Source organism: Pristiophorus japonicus, chromosome 14 (genome assembly GCF_044704955.1).
Source record: "Pristiophorus japonicus isolate sPriJap1 chromosome 14, sPriJap1.hap1, whole genome shotgun sequence".
Lineage (NCBI taxonomy): Eukaryota > Metazoa > Chordata > Chondrichthyes > Pristiophoridae > Pristiophorus > Pristiophorus japonicus.
The window spans coordinates 65,873,041-65,888,559 of NC_091990.1; positions in this window are offsets into that span (position 1 = coordinate 65,873,041).

The window sequence follows — 15,519 nt, forward strand, 5'->3', positions numbered from 1 at the left end:
TGTTCCTGGTGAATTTGGGATGATGGGGTACTGTCTCTGAAGAGGGGAATCCCCTTCCTCCAGAAAAACCTCAACCTTCACTTGTCCGGCGGAACTTGTGTCGATCGAAGTTAGCCCCTGCTGCCATTCCACACATGCCTCGATAAGGGTATGGCCACCCCTATCCTGAAGTAAAGGTCCTAAAGAAACGACATGTGTGGGTGAGGCGCGGCATCACTATAGGAATTCTCCCTCACCTGCGGAATCTACCCCCGACCTCTATCAGCTGACGGGTCGGGATCCAGGCACCACCTGGTCCTGCTCCTTTCATGCGACTCCTCGCATGATTCATCCACTCAGGCCCTTCTGCCTTCCATCACTGTAACCCATCTCACTTCCTTGGCTGAGATTCCTGCAGCTCTCTGATACAAGCTTTCTACCCTTGCCAACCATTTATCAAAACTATCGTCCCCACCCCAGGCATCTGCTTCCAGAACTACTGAAGGGGGTAGGAGAGTCAAAATAATCTCTCAATATGTTCTATCACTCTAATGACTGATATCAATCCAATTACTTCCCAAACTTTTACACAACTGGAATATAAGTTCCCCCGCTTCCCTGGGTCCTTCCCCTGGTAATAATGCAAGCCGCTTTTTCAACTGTGACCCTGAGTGAGCACCAAAGATTGCAGCTATTATTCTACCAAGCAGGGAGGACCTGGAAGTTGTTTCAAAACCTATTACCTTTCCCCAGTGATTCCCTAAAGCTTGCAGAGTCATGTGAACCCTCTATTTTTCCGATATGTCCCCTGACTGCCATCATCCCAGAATCATCATCATAGGCAGTCCCTCTGAATCGAGGAAGACTTGCTTCCACTCCCAAAGTGAGTTCTTTGATGGCTGAATAGTCCGATATGAGAGCCACAGACCCTGTTACAGGTGGGACAGACATTCATCGAGGGAAGGGGTGGGTGGGGCTGGTTTGCCGCGCGTTCCTTCCACTGTCTGCGCCTGACCTCTTCATACTCCTTGCGTTGAGACTCGAAGGATGCACTTTCTCCACCTAGGGCGGTCTGCGACCAGGGTCTTCCAGGTGTCAGTGGTGATGTTGCACTTTACCAGGGGGGCGTTGAGGGTGTCCTTGTAACGTTTCCGCTGTCCTCCTTTGGCTCATTTGCCATGAAGGAGCTCCGCATAAAGCATTTGCTTAGGGAGTCTCGTATCTGGCACGCAAACTATGTGTTCTGCCCAGCGAAGCTGATCGAGTGTGGTCAGTGCTTCAATACTGGGGATGTTAGCCTGGACGAGGACACTGATGTTGGTGCGCCTGTCCTTCCAGAAGATTTGCAGAATCTTGCAGAGACATCGTTGGTGAGATATATCCAGTGACTTGAGGTGCCTTCTGTACATCGTCCATGCCTCAGATCCATACAGGAGGGTGGGTATTACTACAGCCCTGTAGACCATGAGCTTGATGGTAGATTTGAGGGCCTGGTCTTCAAACACTCTTTTCCTCAGACGGCCGAAGGCTGCACTGGCGCACTGGAGGCGGTGTTGAATCTCCGCAGTCCAGAATATTACACCACCATTGGGCAAACTTATTAAGATCCTGAAGTGGTGCAGGTCCCACTTCACTAAGGATAGCTCTCATGTCCTGTAACTTTACCCCTCCTCGCCCACACCAGGAATCCCCAAACCACGAAAGGTAGTGTTCCCTTCATGATCTCCATAGGGAGTGGAAGATTCATGATGGTGCTCTCGCCTTGTCCGCCCGAACGTGCTTCCCCCACTCTCCGCATTACCGGAAGATCGTGTGTAATGTTGCAGTGAGTGAAATGTCTGAGGAACCAAAGAGGCATCTAACTGTTCCGCCTCCGTACCTAACGTTGCCATGCCAACCACACGGGTTGGAGGCTCCGAAGTCGGAGAAGACAAAGCAGGTGGGTATGCTCCCTACCCCTTAATCCCCTTTTCAACTCTCAGACCCAGGGAATCCTCCCAATACCAACCGGCTTACATAAGAACATAAGAAATAGGAGCAGGATTAGACGATTTTGCCCATCGAGCCTGCTCCTCCATTCTGGCTGGTTTAATCCTGACCTCAACTCCACTTCCCTGCCCGCTCCCCATAACCCTTGACTCCCTTATCTTTCAAAAATCTGTCCATCTCCATCTTAAATATATTCAATAACCCAGCCTCCACAGCTCTCTGGGGTACAGAATTCCAAAGATTCACAACCCTCTGAGAGAAGAAATTCCTCCTTTTAACTGGGCAGCTCCTTATTCTGAAACAATGCCCCCTAGTTCTAAATTCCCCCATGAGGGGAAACATCCTCTCTGCATCTGCCCTGTCAAGCCCCCTCAGAATCTTATATATTTCAATAAGATCACCTCTAAGTCTTCTAAACTCCAGTGAGTATAGGCCCAACCTGCTCAATCTTTCTTCATATGACAACCCCTTCATCTCAGGAATCAACCTCATGAACCTTCTCTGAACTGCCAATGCAAGTATATCCTTCCTTAAATACGGAGACCAAAACTGTACGCAGTACTCTAGGTGTGGCCTCACCAATACCCTGTACCATTGTAGTAGGACTTCCCTACTTTTATACTCCATCCCCCTGGCAATAAAGGCCAACATTCCATTTGCCTTCCTGATTACTTGCTGTACCTGCATACTAACTTTTTGTGTTTCATGTACATGGACTCCCAGATCCCTCTGTACTGCAGCATTTTGTAATCTCTCCCCAATTAAATAAGGATTTGCTTTTTTATTTTTCCTACCAAAGTGGACAACCTCATATTTTCCCAAATTATACTATATCTGCCAAATTTTTGCCCACTCACTGAAACTATCTGTAAAGTCCTGTCCTTGCAGTACAGACTCACACGAGGCACATACTGAAGTCAAGGTCACTCAGGACCTGCACCTTTATTACACTGCTCTCGAATGTCACACTTGCCTGAGACCTATCTTTATATACCTGTGTAGAACAGGTATCCAGTGTCTCCTGCAAGTGCACCCCTGGTAGTATGGTTATGGTTACAGGTCATCTCTAGTTACAGTCATGTATAGCATGGTAAGATACAGTTATGTACAGTAGTGTGAGATACATGACATCACCCTCCCCCAAGGTCTTATTGTCTTTATAGGTTCAGTCTCTCAGGTGGTCTACGCTCTCGCATGGAGCATCTTAGTTGTGGTTCAGTTGTTTGCCTTGGTGCCTGTTTTTCTTTCGGTGTGATTGCTGGTATCTCGCCTGGGCTGTCTGTTTCGATTGGTGTGATTGTTGTTGACTTGCCTGGGCTGTCTGTTGGGATTGCCCTTTCCTCAGGTTGTTCCCTCTGTCTGTCCACCAGGTGTGGTGTGAGTTCCACATTGTAGTCTGCCTCTGGTTCAGCAGCGTTGTTTGTAAATCGACTTTTGACTTGTTCGCCTCCGGCAGGTTTGGCCATTGTACCACCAGTAGCCTGTTTCCTTCCTTGCCTGTTACTGTCCCTGCAAGCCATTTGGGACCCCTGCCATAGTTTAGCACAAACACTTTGTCCCCATATCTCATTCCACCTCCCCCTCGAATTTCGGTCATGGTACTCGGTTAGCTTACGACGCTTTGCCTCAACGATTTCATGCATGTCTGGGAGGATTAATGAGAGCTTTGTCTTTAAGGTCCATTTCATCAATAGTTGCGCGGGGGGAGCTCCAGTCAATGAATGCGGACGAGATCTGTATGCCAGCAGCAGTCGCAGTTGCAGGCGGCCCTTGGATTTTGAGTATGCCTTGTTTGATGATTTGCACTGCTCGCTCCGCCTGGCTGTTGGAGGCCGGCTTGAACGGTGCCGTCTTAACATGATTTATGCTGTGGTCACTTATAAAATCTTGGAATTCTGCGCTGGTGAAGCACGGACCATTGTCACTGACCAATATGTCAGGAATTCCATGTGTTGCAAACATAGTTCCAAGGCTCTCCACAGTGGTGGATGTGGTGCTCGAGTTTAAAATGGTGCATTCGATCCACTTTGAAAATGCATCTATAACTACGAGGAACATTTTGCCCATGAATGGGCCCGCATAGTCGACGTGCACCCACAACCATGGTTGGTGGACCAGGGCCAGGGTCTCAGGGGGGCCTCCCTGGGGGCATTGCTGAGTTGGGCACAAGTGGTGCACCGTCGGACGCAGAGTTCCAAGTCCGCGTCAATGCCAGGCCACCAGACGTGGGATCTGGCTATGGTCTTCATGAGAACGATCCCCGGGTGCTCGCGATGGAGCTCCCGGACAAATGCTTCTCTGCCTCGCAGAGGCATAACTACTTGGCTGCCCCACATCAGGCAGTCTGCTTGTAGTGACAGTTCATGCATGCGCCTATGGAAAGGTTTGATCTCCTTGGGGCAGGCATCGCGAGCCTCTGCCCAGTCACCGGTTAAGACACATCTTTTTACTAAGGATAACGTGAGGTCGCTGGTCGTCCAGGCTTTGATTTGGCGAGCCGTCATGGGCGAACCTGTAGACTCAAAGGCATTGATTGCCATGACTATCTCACAGTCCTGTTTGTCAGACCCGTCCGTGGTCGCCAGGGGTAGCCTGCTAAGCGCGTCGGCACAGTTCTCTGTGCCTGGTCTGTGTCTTATGGTATAGTCGTAAGACGCCAACATGAGTGCCCACCGTTGAATGCGCGCCGAGGCGTTGGCGTTTATTGCCTTGCTCTCGGATAGTAGGGACGTGAGAGGCTTGTGGTGGGTTTCTAACATGAACTTGGCCCCAAAAAGTTATTGGTGCATCTTTTTGACACCGTACACGCACGCGAGTGCCTCCTTTTCCACCATTCCGTACCCGCGCTCCGCCTGCGAAAGTGACCTGGAGGCATAAGCTATGGGTTGTAATTTACCTGCACCATTGACATGTTGTAAAACGCACCCGACCCCGGACGCTGACGCATCACATGTAAGAACTAGCTTTTTACCTAGATCAAAGGAAGCCAAAATACTGTTGGAACATAGACGGTTGCGTGCCTTACTGAAGGCGCGTTCCTGAGCGTCCCCCCAAAACCAATCGCACCCCTTTCTGAGTAGCATGTGGAGAGGCTCCATCAGCATGCTTAAGTTCTGCACAAAGTTTCCAAAGTAATTGAGTAGCCCGAGAAAGGCGACTAGTTCCGAGACATTCCGGGGCCTGGGTGCCAGGCGAATTGTTTCGGTTTTGGACTCTGTTGGGCGGATTCCATCAGCGGCAATCCTTCTGCCCAAAAATTCAACTTCGGGCGTGAGAAACAGGCACTTGGATTTCTTAACTCTTAGGCCTACCCGATCCAACCGCTTTAGTACTTCCTCCAAATTGCGGAGATGGGAGTCGGTGTCCCTGCCCGTGATAAGTATGTCGTCTTGAAATACAACCGTTCCCGGGATGGACTTGAGCAGACTCTCCATGTTGTGCTGGAATAAAGCCGCTGCCGACCTGATACCGAATGGGTATCGATTGTACATGAAAAGGCTTCGATGTGTGCTGATGGTGGTGAGTAGCTTAGACTCTTCGGTCAGTTCTTACGTCATATACGCAGATGTGAGATCTAGTTTCAAGAAAAGTTTTCCTCCAGCCAATGTGGCAAATAGGTCCTCCGCTCTGGGCAGCGGGTATTGGTCCTGTAGGGAGACTCTGTTTATGGTAGATTTGTAATTCCCACAGATTCGTACGGATCCATCAGGCTTCATGACTGGGACGATGGGACTTGCCCAGTCGCTAAATTCCACGGGTGAGATAATGCCTTCCTGCAGAAGCCTGTCCAGTTCATGTTCAATCTTTTCCCTCATCACATAGGGCACAGCTCTAGCCTTGTGATGGACCAGTCTAGCATTGTGTGTGATGTAGATTTTGACTTTCGCCCCTTTGAAGGTGCCCATACCTGGCTGAAAGAGATGTTCAAATCGACTTAGAACTGTTGAGCAGGAGGTCCGTTCCTCTGATGACATGGCGTGAACATCATCCCATTTCCAATTTAGTTTTGTCAGCCAGCTTCTCACCAGCAGTGCTGGGAGATCTCCGGGGACAATCCACAGGGGAAGTCGGTTCACTGTCCCTTTGTGTGTGGCTGAGCGCATGGCGCTGCCAAGGACTAGGACGATTTCTTTGGTATAGGTCCTTAGTTTGGTGTCGACCCTTGTGAGTTTTGGTCTGTTTCTTTTGTGCGGCCACAGCTGTTCAAATTGTTGGACGCTCATGAGAGATTGACTCGCTCCCGTATCCAGCTCCATGTTGACGGGTATCCCATTGAGTAGGACCCTCATCATTATTGGAGGCATCTTGTTGTAAGAGCAGTGGCCATTGATTGTGTTGACCCGCTGTACCTCGGTGTCCCGGGTACTGTCCCCACCGTCTTCTGGTCCGCTTTCCGACCCTTCCGATTCGTATACCGGCCGAGCTGCCGTTTTTCTGCACATGCAGGCCAGATGCCCTGTATAGTTGCAGTTTCTGCAAACAGCATGCTGAAATCGACACCCCCTTGATGAGTGCCTTCTCCCTCATCTCCAGCACAGACCGCTTCCATTGTTTCCAAAGGATGAGCTGCGTCTGGCTGATCTCTCTTGAGCTTCTCTCAGTTTGTAGTTGATTGCTCGCATTGTGGGTTGATGAGGTGTAAACGGCCGTTCATGTGGCCCTTGATGGCTTCTGGCGCCACTGCCTGCTGTTGAGGGCCTGCTCTCCTGCCTTTGTCTGTGTGTGGGGGTAGCGGCTTGTTTCACTCTGTGAACCCCTTGTTCCGATGTTTCGTTAGTTGTCGTACCCGCAGTGTAGATCAACCTCGTTTCTTCTTCTCCTGCCAAGAATGTCTGTGCAACCAGTGCTGCTGCATTTAGGGTCAAGTTCTTGGTCTCTATGAGCTTTCGGAATATGCCTGTGTGGCCTATTCCTTCAATAAAAAAGTCTCTCAGTATTTCTCTCCTTAGTTGATCGGAGAACTCACATAAGTTAGCCAACCTCCGAAGTTCCGCCACGAAGTCAGGTATGCTCTGGCTCACGCAGCGTCTGTAGTTGTAGAACCTGCCATGTGTAGGCTGCTCACTGGCTTCAGGTGGTCTCTTACCAGTATACTCAACTCTTCAAACGACTTGCTTGCTGGTTTCTCGGGTGCTAGCAGGTCCTTCATTAAAGCGTATGTTTTCGAGCCACAGCTGGTCAAGAGATGGGCTCTTCTCTTGTCTGCCTTATCGTTGCCTAACCAGTCTTTGGTTACAAAGCTTTGCTGGAGCCTTTCTATAAAGTCCTCCCAATTATCTCCAGCATTGTATTTTTCATCTGAGCCGTTGGTCGCCATTCTGTGGATTCTGTAATCCCGTAACTCGTCGCCACTGTAAAGTCCTATCCCTGCAGTACAGACTCACACGAGGCATATGCTGAAGTCAAGGTCACTCAGGACCTGCACCTTTATTTCACAGCTCTCAAATGCCACACTTGCCTGAGACCTGTCTTTATATACCTGTGTAGAACAGGTATGCAGTGTCTCCTGCAAGTACACCCCTGGTGGTAAGGTAAGCTTGTGGTTACAGGTCATCCCTAGTTACAGTCATGTATAGCATAGTAAGATACAGTTATGTACAGTAGTGTGAGATACATGACACTATCTATATCCCTTTGTAAATTCTTCGTGTCGTCCTCACAACTTGCTTTCTCATCTATTTTGTATCATCAACAAATTTGGCTACATTACACTTGATGCCTTCATCCAAGTCATTAATATAAATTGTAAAAAGTTGAGGCCGCAGCACTGATCCCTGTGGCAACCCACTAGTTACAGTTTGCCAACCTGAAAATGATCTATTTATCCCAACTCTCTGTTTTCTGTTAGTTAGCCAATCCTCTATCCATTACCCCCAACCCTGTGAACTTTTATCTTGTGCAGTAACCTTTTATGTGGCGCCTTATCAAATGCTTTCTGGAAATCCAAATACACCACATCCACTGGTTCCCCCATATCCACTGGTTCCCCCTTATCCACCCTGCTCATTATATCCTCAAAAAACTCCAGCAAATTTGTCAAACATGATTTCCCTTTCATAAAACCATGCTGACTCTGCTTGACTGCATTAGTGTTTCTAACTATCCTGCTGTTGCTTCCTTAATGATGGACTCCAGCATTTTCCCAATGACCAATATTAGGCTAACTGGTCTATAGTTTCCTGCTTTCTGTCTCCCTCCTTTCTTAAATAGGGGCTTTAATTTGCAGTTTTCCAATCTGCCGGGACCTCTCCAGAATCCAGGGAATTTTGGTAGATTACAACCAATGCATTTACTATCTCTGCAGCCACTTCTTTTAGGGCCCTAAAATGCAAGCCATCAGGTCCAGGGAACTTGTCCGCCTTTAGTCCCATTATTTTACAGAATACTTTTTCTTTAGTGATAGTGATTGTTTTAAGTTCCTCCCTCCCTTTAGCCCCTTGATTCTCAATTATTGGGATGCTTTTAGTGTCTTCTCCCGTGAAGACCGATATAAAATATTTGTTTAAAGTCACCGCCATTTCCCTGTTTCCCATTATTAATTCCCCAGTCTCATCCTCTAAGGGACCAACATTTACTTTAGATATTCGCTTCCTTTTTATATACCTGTAGAAGCTCTTACTGTCTGTTTTTATATTTCTTGCTAGTTTACTCGCATAAGCTATCTTCTCTCTCTTTATAATTTTTTTAGTCATTCTTTGTTGGTTTCTAAGAATCTCCCACTCCTTTGGTGAAGTGGTTAAAATCATTAGTATTTCTAAAAGTATTGTAGCTAAGCTTGTAATTCTCACAATTGTATTGTGTGATGGAAAAGCAGACTTATCATTGGGAGGCAAGCTGTGGGAACGGGTGGTTCACATAGCATGGTACCAGATAATAATACAAGGGATTGAAACATTCCAGTTTGTCTGTCATTAATCAAGGACACATAGGTCTGGGAACAAGTTCTTTAAAAATGATGATGTAGCATGTAACTAATCAGATAAGAGGCGCACAGAAGTGACATAATTAAATTGTATGTACCAATGAAATTGTTGTAAGTAAGAGAGGATTTGTGACGTGTTAGTGGAAACAACCAATGGAAAACTTCCGCGCATATGCTTCATGATTTTGGATGTATTTTGAATGTATAAAAATAGCAGCCCCGAAATTGCTCGAGGGGAACGGCTGGTTTGGGAAACCGAGTTACTGAACTCGTGTAGAAGCTGTCTCTCCCTTGATCGAGTACTTTATAATAAATGATTCTTTTCTCCGAAACAGACCATGTTGAGTATCTTTATAATACTCCACAACAATTGGCGTAGTCTGGCAGGACCCACCCGGGCGAAAGACAGACAGGCATTTGCAGACCATCACGAGTGAGTATATTTTAAATACCACTCATAAATCCAATGTAATCTGCCATGAAACGTGTTGGTCGGCTGGGGTGTCCGAACTTGTAAGAAGGGTCTGTCGTGGTGTAAAAGACTTGAGGGTAATTTAAATGTGTTGTATATCCGTCACTATATAAGTCAAAGTGAGAGACCAGTAGTGCTTGCAGACTCTAGGTTTAAGGAACTAGATCAGAAAGGCAATCAGTATTGTTAGTCCAGCTGGACGTTAGAAGTGCTCAAGGACTTGGAGACAGTTCAGAGAATCCGGTGGAAGGGGTAGGCGTGCCCAAACGTGAGATGGCATGCAAGGATCTGTTGGACTGGGGACCAAACGGGTCGCTGAGTAGATACTTTGCGGATGACCATAAGAAATTAATAATGACTATGTTAAGTGACGGGTGGGATCCTAAAACAGACCCGGCCAAACAGAAATTATGATGGGAGAAACAGAAAAATAAGAAATAAGCCAAAGCAGGATTAATGGCAATAAGTCAGTGCCTACAATTATGGAGGTTAAGAGCAGAAGTGAGTAGTTTGAGAATGACGCCCACCGGATGGTTGGGACAGAGACTGATGAAGAAAAACAAGGGAACCAGAAAATAAGTTGCTGAAACAAAACGAATTAAAAAAAAGAGAAAATAAGCTTTGTTGAATTAAAAGTTGGTGTGAATGTCTTTCTTTAAAATACATTGTCTGTTATGTTTGTTTAAGCTCCACCCACTTCTGTGCAGAAGTTAGCTGGTTAACCCTTTTATCATGGATGTGGGAAGTTTTATGAAAGTATGAATAAATTGAGTGTTAAAATATTCATTATTTACCTAGAATTGAATTACATTTTAAGTTAGAAACGCAGGTGTGGATTTATTTTGATGATGATTTACAGAGCGATGAAATGCACAAAGGACGGGTTTGTTTAACAAAAGATAAAAACTTCAGCCTTGCTAAAAAAAATTTTTAAAAAGAGAAAATAGAACCGACACAGAAACTTCAGCTCTTGTGCTGAGAAATTTGGACGTTCTAATTGGATTACAGGAAAAAAAAATGTGTGGTCTCGTTTTTTAAAAATTCCGACACGCTCACTTATTTGTCAAAAGAAAACTTAAAAAAGTTGATTATATTGGGTTGAAAGATACTAAATGCCTTTTTTTTTTAAAAGCCTGCATGGGTTTCTCGCGGCTATAGCCTGGGGGAAGCACCGCCCTCGTTTTCCTTTGTGTAGAATCTTATTTTAAATGATGTGAAAGCTTCTAGCTCAGTAAAATAAATTTAAATAAAAGATTGGCAGTACAGTATTTGAATTGGGATTTTGAGATATTTTAGGTGATTCTCCTTGATAAACATTTTGGTTGTATTGGAAAATCTTGGGTTTGGAAACCTTTTTAAAAGAAATAATACTAAACAGTTTAGGAAAAAAAAACTAAAAAGTTTGGAAAGAATCTAAAAATGCCATTTTCTCTGATGAGAGACAGAAATGCCATTTGGGGGAGACGATATAAGATATGGAAGTAGCCTTGGAAATGATTTGTGAGAACTTGAATTGCGAGCACTTGTATGTTAAGATAGTTTATAAACTATCACTTGTTTTTGAACACAGGAAACCAGATAATCCTGACCAGAATTACTACCCACGATACGAATGAGGTTACTGTATTGAATAGGGTTAATCACACAGGTTAATTATGATATTCCGACATTTACAGTGTGTTTCTGCTTCATGCCTCGTGGAATGTTGTTGATGCAGAGAGAGAGAGAGACCTGGATGTGCACACCATCTTGTTTATGGGACGGTCGGCGCCTCGAGGTCTCATGCTTTGTGGAAGAACAGCTGGGGCCTTACAGATTAGGAGTTGGCCATAAGCCACATGCACCCATGTTTGTTCAGTAGTATAAAGGAATGGAACTGTCCAGTAACTCTTTGAGCTTCACCTTGGACCGTGATTCGCGAGTGGTGCCGGGACCCCCAAGGCTCCTGACCAGCCGTCGTTGCAGAGTTCCCGACGGGCCGAAGGCTGTGAGCTTTGTTACATCTTATCATACTTCTCTTTTCTTCATAAACTGTATTATGTTTCTTTTCTGTCAGTAAACGGTGTTTTATCTTTACTTCATTTGTCTTGTCTCTTATTTAACATTCATCCAAATCCTGAACCTGGGTCTATTATTATCAATCCAAAACATTTTGGCGTCACGAACAGGATCTGGTAAAATGTTTAAGAGAAAAGACAAGAAGCAGTCTCCTCCTGCGGGAGAGAAGAATAGAATACCAGGGTGGAGCACGAGGGATGAGGGTTTTGGCTCTCTTGCCAAGGTGCTAGCCCGGTTTGGACCCCCGCAACATGGGGATACACTGTTATTGGAACAGAACAAAGATAGAACCGTACCCCACGCGGTACTGTCTCTCCTGGAGGAAGTGGGCTTCCCACAGGAGAAAAATAGTCTCCACAAATGGGATGGATTTTGTTGACAGCATTAAGGGCGATGTGTAAACAACTTAAGGAAAGTGAGGCAGAAAACCTACAGTTAAAAACAGCTGTTAAGGTTTTGGAAAGTCAAAACTCCACTCTGAGTGAAGCGGTCCACACTGCACAAGAACGGGCTGACAAGGTCAATGAACAATCAGAAACTTTAATATGCCGTCTGGCGACAGTACAAAATAAAAAGAAAGCCAGACGACAGAAATTACAGATGGATTTGAAATATATCCTTTGTACTGCACTGATTTGCTGCTGCATGTGGTATGGACTTGCTCAATCAGATCCCAGTGAGTGTTTAAAAGCCAATGCAAAATCATGTGGGCAATACAAGCCGGAAAAAATTGTGGGTGGTGCACCAAAAATATCTGGTACTCCTCTGACTCAGAATATAAGTGGACAGATGGAGAGGGGGGGGGGGGAACGGGAGGAAACTAAAGACCCTCCCCCATACGCTGACAAATAAGATGAAACAGCAAGATGGGGAACAGCCGGTAACCACTAGAGGGGTGCTTGACTTCACCACTAGTGAATTACAAGAAATAGCGTCTCGATTTCACCAAAAACCCGGGGAATCATTGTCAGAATGGCTAACCCGGATTTGGGACCAGGGAACATCAGGCGTAATACTTAACCCCGAAGAGTTAACAAAAATGGGGACTATGACTACGGACCACCATATCACAGCAGTGCTACAGAATGTCCATAGAAACATAGAAAACAGGTGCAGCAGTAGGCCATTCGGCCCTTCGAGCCTGCACTGCCATTCAATAAGATCATGGCTGATCATTCCTTCAGTACCCCTTTCCTGCTTTCTCTCCATGCCCCTTGATCTCCTTAACAGTAAGGGCCATATCTAACTCCCTCTTGAATATATCCAATGAACTGGCATCAACAACTCTCTGCGGCAGGGAATTCCACAGGTCAACAACTCTCTGAGTGAAAAAGTTTCTCCTCATCTCAGTCCTAAATGGCCTACCCCTTATCCTAAGACTATGTCCCCTGGTTCTGGACTTCCCCAACATCGAGAACATTCTTCCCGCTCCGTCAGAATCTTATATGTTTCTATGAGATCCCCTCTCATCTTTCTAAACGCCAGTGAATAAAGGCTCAGTTGATCCAGTCTCTCCTCATATGACAGCCCAGCCATCCCTGGAATCAGTCTGGTGAACCTTCGCTGTACTCCCTCAATTGCAAGAACGTTCTTCCTCAGACTAGGAGACCAAAACTGAACACAATATTCCAGGTGAGGCCTCACTAAGGCCCTGTACAACTGCAGTAAGATCTCCCTGCTCCTATATGCAAATCCCCTAGCTATGAAGGCCAACATACCATTTGCCTTCTTTACCGCCTGCTGTACCTGCATGTCAACTTTCAGTGACTGATGAACCATGACACCCAGGTCTCGTTGCACCTCCCCTTTTCCTAATCTGCCGCCATTCAGATAATATTCTGCCTTCGTGTTTTTGCCCCCAAAATGGATAACCTCACATTTATCCACATTATACTGCATCTGCCATGTATTTGCCCACTCACCTAACCTGTCCAAGTCACCCTGCAGCCTCTTAGCGTCCTCCTCACAGCTCACACTGTCACCCAGTTTAGTGTCATCTGCAAACTTGGAGATATTACACTCAATTCCTTCATCCAAATCTTTAATGTATATTGTAAAGAGCTGGGGTCCCAGCACTGAGCCCTGCGGCACCCGACTAGTAACTGCCTGCCATTCCAAAAAGGAACCGTTTATCCTGACTCTCTGCTTCCTGTCTGCCAACCAGTTCTCTATCCACATCAGTACATTACCCCCAGTACCATGCGCTTTGATTTTGCACACCAATCTCTTGTGCGGGACCTTGTCAAAAGCCTTTTGAAAGTCCAAATACACCACATCCACTGGTTCTCCCTTGTCCACTCTACTAGTTACATCCTCAAAAAATTCCAGAAGATTCGTCAAGCATGATTTCCCTTTCATAAATCCATGCTGACTCAGTCCGATCCTGTCACTGTTTTCCAAATGGGTTGCTATTTCATCCTTAAAGATTGATTCCAATATTTTCCCCATTACTGATGCCAGGCTAACCGGTCTATAATTACCCACTTTCTCTCTCCCTCCTTTCTTAAAAAGTGGCGTTACATTAGCTACCCTCCAGTCCATAGGAACTGATCCAGAATCGATAGACTGTTGGAAAATGATCACCAATGCATCCACTATTTCTAGGGCCACTTCCTTAGGTATTCTGGGATGCAGACTATCAGGCCCCGGGGATTTATCGGCCTTTAATCCCATCAATTTCCCTAACACAATTTCCTGCCTAATAAGGATATCTTTCAGTTCCTCCTTCTCACTAGACCCACTGTCCCCTAGTACATTCGGAAGGTTATTTGCATCTTCCTTTGTGAAGACAGAACTGAAGTATTGGTTCAATTGGTCTGCCATTTCTTTGTTACCCATTATAAATTCACCTGAATCCGACTGCAAGGGACCTATGTTTGTCTTTACTAATCTTTTTCTCTTCACATAGTTATAGAAGCTTTTGCAGTCAGTTTTTATGTTCCCTGCAAGCTTCCTCTCGTACTCTATTTTCCCCTTCTTAATTAAACCCTTAGTCCTCCTCTGTTGAATTCTAAATTTCTCCCAGTCCTCAGGTTTGTTGCTTTTTCTAGGCAATTTATATGCCTCTTCCTTGGTTTTAACACTATCCTTAATTTCCCTTGTTAGCCATGGTTGAGCCACTTTCCCAGTTTTATTTTTACTCCAGACAGGGATGTACAATTGTTGAAGTTCATCCATGTGATCTTTAAATGTTTGCCATTCCTTATCCACCGTCAACCCTTTAAGTATCCTCTGCCAGTCTATTCTAGCCAATTCACACCTCATACCATCGAAGTTACCTTTCATTAAGTTCAGGACCCAAGTTTCCGACTTAACTTTGTCACTCTCCATCTTAATAAGTAATTCTACCATATTATGGTCACTTTTCCCCAAAGGGCCTCGCAAAACAAGGTTGCTAATTAGACCCTTCTCATTACACATCACCCAGTCTAGGATGGCCAGCTCCCTGGTTGGTTCCTCGACATATTGGTCTAGAAAACCATCCCTAATACACCCCAGGAAATCCTCCTCCACCGCATTGCTACCAGTTAGGTTAGCCCAATCTACACCTGGAGTATTGTGTACAGTTTTGGTCTCCTAACCTGAGGAAGGACATTCTTGCTATTGAGGGAGTGCAGCGAAGGTTCACCAGACTGATTCCCGGGATGGCGGGACTGACCTATCAAGAAAGACTGGATCAACTGGGCTTGTATTCACTGGAGTTCAGAAGAATGAGAGGGGACCTCATAGAAACATATAAAATTCTGACGGGGTTAGACAGGTTAGATGCAGGAAGAATGTTCCCAATGTTGGGGAAGTCCAGAACCAGGGGTCACAGTCTAAGGATAAGGGGTAAGCCATTTAGGACCGAGATGCGGAGGAACTTCTTCACCCAGAGAGTGGTGAACCTGTGGAATTCTCTACCACAGAAAGTTGTTGAGGCCAATTCACTAAATATATTCAAAAAGGAGTTAGATGAGGTCCTTACTGCTAGGGGGATCAGGGGGTATGGCGAGAAAGCAGGAATGGGGTACTGAAGTTGAATGTTCAGCCATGAACTCATTGAATGGCGGTGCAGGCTGGAGGGGCCGAATGGCCTACTCCTGCACCTATTTTCTAT